Source organism: Lethenteron reissneri, chromosome 59, assembly GCF_015708825.2.
Source record: "Lethenteron reissneri isolate LAM-NWPU_2019-01 chromosome 59, ASM1570882v1, whole genome shotgun sequence".
NCBI lineage: Eukaryota > Metazoa > Chordata > Hyperoartia > Petromyzontiformes > Petromyzontidae > Lethenteron > Lethenteron reissneri.
Window position 1 is genome coordinate 5,122,973 of NC_083837.1, and position 6,000 is coordinate 5,128,972.

The following is a 6,000-nucleotide window of genomic DNA, read 5'->3' on the forward strand; positions in this document are numbered from 1 at the left end:
AAAAACTTTTAACATGCATTGAATGTATCGTATCGTGGTAACCCTAAAATGAAATCGCTAAAGCTACGTATCACACATGCATTGAACGTATCGTAACGTATCATGTTGTACTGTACTCACCAAGATTCGTACGCTGCTGCGTTTGCCTGCCGCGCGAAATTTAAAATATTTAACAATTTTGTCGTATCGCTATCGCCATCGTAAGATCGAAATATCGTAAGCCGGACCCCATCGTAACTCGGGGACTGTCTGTATTTGGAGTTTCACTCCTCGTGGTGGTGTGGATTTTTCTCCGGGTCCTCCGGTTTTCCCCTCCACATTTATAATCAACATTCATTCAGAGTATTTGGCTACTATACATTTCCAAATGACAAGCCACTTCGTTGAGCTATCGTTTGTGGCCAGGTCGCTTCTCAAAAAGAGCTGTGTATCTACATCATTAGACCTCCTTTGCCAGTACCAAAATATAATAATAGTAGGGGTTTCCCATTTTTTCTGGCAACAAAACTGAAACGTTTTTACAAGGATTCATGTCTGCATTAACCACAATACTTGCAGTCAAAATGCAAATAAAAAACACACTATGATAATATATGCATTGTCCTTGAAACTGATTAGCCGTCCCTTGGTGTGGACCAATCAGTTTCAAGGACAATGCCTATATTATCAGAGTGTGTTTTTGCTTGCATTTGACTGCAAGTATTGTGGTTAATGCACACATGAATCCTTGTAGAAAGGTTTCAGTTTTGTTGCCAGAAAAAAGGGGAAAAACCCTATTATTAAGAGCTGTGTAATTGAGAGTGTCAGGACCCAGCATTGAAATGTTTACGAAGGTTTCGGAAGCTGTTCAATATGCTATCGCCTGTTACAAGTTGATTCATGAAGAGACGTAGAGAGCAACTGTGCAGATATCTGGTATGGTTTTCAAGAGAGTAGAGAGGAAACACAAACACCAAAGGGAATCAGCATCTGCGCGTGCCGCAAAACCGGTAACCGTTTTTGTTGTTGCCGTTTCACGCGGTTACCGGCGATGCTGCCCAACCCAAATGTTACCAACCCCCTACAACGGCACGCGTGTGCCGAATGGGACCAGGCCTCGTGACATGGAAGCGCAGGACGCAACATGTCAAATACACAAAAGGTCATCATGTTTTCGCGTTACTTGTAAAACGTCGCGAGAACGTTTGGATCCACGTTACCCCCCCCCGCCCCTTGTATGTGTGGTGTGTGAGTGTTGCTCCACTGATTTCTATTTTACAAGCAGTACGCAAAAGTCCAACCGACCGTTGCCCAAGAGGCCATGCTTTACAATTTACACAAGCACTTTCCGTTATAAAATAACCCCTGTCAGTGACCAGGCAATTGTTTTAAATTTCACGGGGGGGTTCCTAAAGTACTTACGACAAGGCACATGCAAAAGAAACGGCTAATTGTTTTGGTTTCTATCCACATTTGACGGATATTTAAACTGGTTTAGAGGAAAACTTGTTTTAAAATGTGAAAATAGTTAGAGATCTTTGGGATTTGTTTTATTGTTAAATATGAAGTCAAACAAATAAAAATAGGGCACACATCAAAACTAAAGTGCAATTCGTGTCAAATCTAAGAATTCAATCATTTCTGGTGAATAGGTCTAAGTCACTTCACTGGAATAAACATATCACAAACCATAATGGGTTATTGCACTGGAATAAATATATGAATGATGGTCATAATATATAAATCTGCTTTATAACTCACGCAGATTTCGTGCAGTGAATCGCTGGCACAAATCGGTCAATAAATCGTGACGAACGTCAATAAAGTACATTTTTTGTAAAAAAACCTTACCCGGGTTGGTAACGACAAACTCACGTCAAGCCATCATTTCACAAACTCGCTCTTTCCACACAAGCGTGTGTACGTGCGCAAGTTGGTCGCCATGAAAAACTAAAAAACACACATGGGCCAGGCAGGGATACTTACTCACGCCGCCGTAGCCGCCGCAGCGCAACGGAGGTCCGATCGTTCGTGGCTTGTGTGGGTGCCGCGTCGCGATATGTGAGCGAGCAGATGGGGGGGGGACAGTGCGAGGGAGCAATGTTTGCAATCCCAGTACAGGGGTTAGAGGGACGGCGAGGGGTGGGAGCACGAGGAATGGGGGGTGGAGGCATTGGAGCCACAGGAAACGTGGAGCTGGACACGTTTCACGTGTCATGTGACATGACCATGCGCAGGTCATTGCGTCCCATGGCAAAAAAAGCAGGAATAAAAACCACGCACGCACGTATGTTGTAACGCTTTACAACGTACGATGTGTCCTTGTAAGCGCCAATGAACAGCGCTATGAGAGGTAGTCACACGGCGCGTGGAGTGTGACATCACCGGATGACTTCCCACGTTAAACAGTCATTGGGAGGGCGCTGGTCTCGTGTGTAGGATTTTGGAAAACTTTGATCAACTTGTATATGTCCCAAAACAGCAACAAAACTTGATACTAAAGTTCTGCTCGTATTGGATTTGTATTACAAAGAGCCATTGTGCTCCTGATTGTACAGACACAACAGACGGATGGATGACAAGAGCGAATGGGTGAATGCTTTCAACCTGAATTTGAAAGCGTAAAAAAAACGAGGAACATCTCTTCCCGTTTCATTACCAACTTGCAAATTTTGATTCTGCAGAGATTTCAAACATTCACAAGATAACGTTGTGGAAACCGACTTTTAAAAATCGAATCAACTTCACATTTCTGAATTAGAGAATGGTGTTGACACTGAAATCTACACCTTAACACCAACGACAAAAATGAATACCCAAGTCTGTGCCACTTTCCGTGCCACCCGAGCCTTATAAATGCTCATTGGCACATGTGGATAATGACCGGACTATCTGGGTCTATGACAATAATTACATTCAACTTACAATGCGTATAGTATCTGCTCACTTCCAGATTTGGAGGCTTTCGTGACTGCAAGGATTCATACTCTTTAATTTTTTCGGTAAAGTCACGTAGGTAAAAAATAAAATAAAATAAATGAAAACAACTCAATTAAATCACCTTTCTCTACATTGTCCCCACCTGAAGAAGAACGCTTGTGTTGTGCCCGAAACGTCGTCATTTAATTTAGTTATTTTCAATTATTTGATTGAAATTTTTATCTGCTCACTGTCACCAAAATAAATCTTAGCTCTGCGGTCCTCCATATATCAAGGGGTCACGTGGGAGGAAACTGAAGCACCAGGAGAAAACCCATGCGCGCGATGGTTAAACACATATCCCATAGAGACGGAACAAGTGGAGACTCCACATTTTTGCTGTGCCACCATCTCCGGGCGAGCCAAGGGTGTGTGGGCACCTCGTTTCACAACATTTGTGCGAACCACCTACTCTCGCTGCCTCCACAGTGCTGGATTGCGGGCCACGTGCGTAGGCACCATGCCACGCTAATCCTATGCAAGGCCTTCATGGCGGTGAGAAGCTTCAGGCTGAATGACGAATGGAGGCATAAAAACGCACCCGCCGCCTTTGGAAGGGCCTGCTGGGGGATATGAGGGCTTCACAGCCATTAAGCAATTTTAAGTTAAATCTAAAAACTTGCCTTTTAAAACTTGCTTTTTTACTTAAGATTATTTTATAGTTTCGATTTAAAGCTTTCGTGACTGCAGGGATTCATCTTCTTGGTTCTTTCGGTAAAGTCACGTAGAAGAGAAGTAATAAAATAATAAAAATAATAAAATAATAAAATAATTCTCACGACGTTTCGGCCACAACGCAAGCAGCCGTCTGAATGTTCAGACGCTGTCTTTCTGATAGTCCTGTTCTTCACCTGAGGACGTCGTGAGAATTATTTTATTATGTTTTATTTTTATTATTTTATTATTTCCATTCTACGTGACTTTACCGAAAGAACCAAGAAGATTCTTTTATAGTGTTACTTTTTAAAATATGCCTTCGATAGAAATGTATTATAATGCAATTTTGTTTTGGATGGAATATCCTTTTTTAGTTCTTGCGATTTAGTATTTTAACAATGTTTGCGTTTATCTCTACAGCACTTTGCATTGCATCTTTTGCACGAAATAGTGCGATAGAAATGAAGACTCGATTGATTGACTAAAATATTCAACTCTTCCGCTCGGAAAACAATTCCGTATGCAGAGGCAGTCCCCGAGATACGAACGTCCGACTTACGAACGAAAGATTGAAATTTGATTTAAAGCTTTCGTGGTTCTTTCAGGTAAAGTCACGTAGAAGGGAAATAATAAAATCAATAAAATTCTCACGACGTTTCGATTGCAACACAAGCAATCATCATCAGGTGTGAAAACCACAGCAAGAACATTTTCTTGCCGTATAATTTTGTTGCTGTGCTTCTGACACCTGATGATGATTGCTTGTGTTGCAATCGAAACGTCGTGAGAATTGTATTGTTTTATATTTTTATTATTTTATTATTTTTATTATTTTATTATTTCCCATTCTACGTGACTTTACCGAAAGAACCCAGAATACGCCAAAAATATGTTATTGTTTTTAACCATCTGACTTGCGAACCGAACCGGGGAACTATTTCGTTCGCATGCTGTGCCCCTTTCCAACAAGCAAGCCTGCATCAGGCCTCAAGGCAAGTGAAAATAAATGTTTCCTTTTTTTTTTCACGTTACTTTATTTCACGTTTTTCTTTACTCTAAAGTATTCATATTCTTGGTTCTTTCGGTAAAGTCACGTAGAAGGGAAATAATAAATAATAAATTTGTTTATTTTCTTATTTCCCTTCTACGTCACTTTACCGAAAGAACCAAGAATATGAATCCTGCAGTCACGAAAGCTTTAAATCAAATCTAAAGTATGTATTAAAGTATTACATGCAAATGTTCAATATTTGTTTTTATTTATAGTTTAACAATGCTTCCCTTCTTTTGTTGAACTGTTACACATTTTACAACACTGACCTTGCGTACAATTACATATTGTGATCTGAGATACAATTAAATCGACTTCCGAACGGGTCACAGGAACGTAACTTGTTCGTAACTCGAGGAATGTTTGTAATTGGAAACTTCACCATCTTCCATCCGTGACCCATTGGGTTAAAAAATAATAGTACTGCCCCTTCAGCATTAAAGTGCCTCAGCTATAAGATAACGAACAAAGCTAACAGAATTACAGATCCGGAAGAACGCTGGCGAACAAGAGTGGAACAATGGGGGGACATCCACCATGAACACCTCATTCATTCAAAACCCAAACATCACACACCTCATGGCTTTGCCATTCCTCAAAAAAACGCTGACGTAACCATCAACCGAGGAAGAACATCGACAGGCTGCTGCGCACATCTCCTTCGCGAATGTAAAATAACCGACAAGCCAGAGCAATGCGACTGTGGTTGACTCAAAACAATGACACTCACCAGAAAGCTGCCCGACACTTGCCACTCAGCCTGACGACACTCACCAGCTCCATATTACCGCGCCGTGTAAGGCGGTGTGTGCAATGAGGGGTGGCGCGCACAACCCATTGAAACGAGTGGTTGGTCAAGGTTTATGGCCAAGGGTCAAAGGTCATTCGTCAAATTCAACTCCAAAGGTCCCCCAAGTTCTTACAACCTGAATTGGGCCTCACCAGAGCCCGCACAATGATTGTTACTCAGCATATGCACTGGATGAGTAGTAAAAATGCCTGTGTGTGTATATGTGTTTAAATGTGTTGAAATCTCTGCCTTCATTCTTCTGCTGCTATGCTCAGTGCTCTTCTCCAGCAGCTCACAATTTGTTTTCCAACTCGAGGAAGACATCGAATTTACTCACTTCGTCACATGGGTGGAAAAAACCCGATTTGTCCAGCGGCAGGCATCGGGTTTTTTCTTTAATACAATTAAACCCGATTTCGTGGAATTAAAACATGGTTTAATGAATATGAAACTCTGATCCAAGGCTTAGGCTGCTTCCTCGTCGGTGCTGCTATCGTACTCGGGGGGGCCGTCGGGCACGGGGTAGTCGTAGAATGCGGCGGGC

The 6,000-nt window shown here is 41.8% G+C and overlaps 1 protein-coding gene across 2 annotated transcripts in view; it reads right to left on the reverse strand.

The window, feature by feature from the left end:
* The window catches only part of LOC133357664 (copper-transporting ATPase 2-like), a 53,285-nt gene extending 47,772 nt beyond the window's left edge, over positions 1-5,513 (reverse strand). Inside the window, exon 1 of one of the 2 annotated variants that reach the window (XM_061575748.1) lies at positions 5,397-5,513. The gene's annotated coding sequence lies outside the window, so the exon portion shown is untranslated. Of the gene's footprint in view, positions 1-1,965; positions 2,208-5,396 lie in introns of those variants that run through there. The other variant, XM_061575747.1, reaches the window with a different exon arrangement.
* Positions 5,514-6,000: the final 487 nt, after the last annotated feature.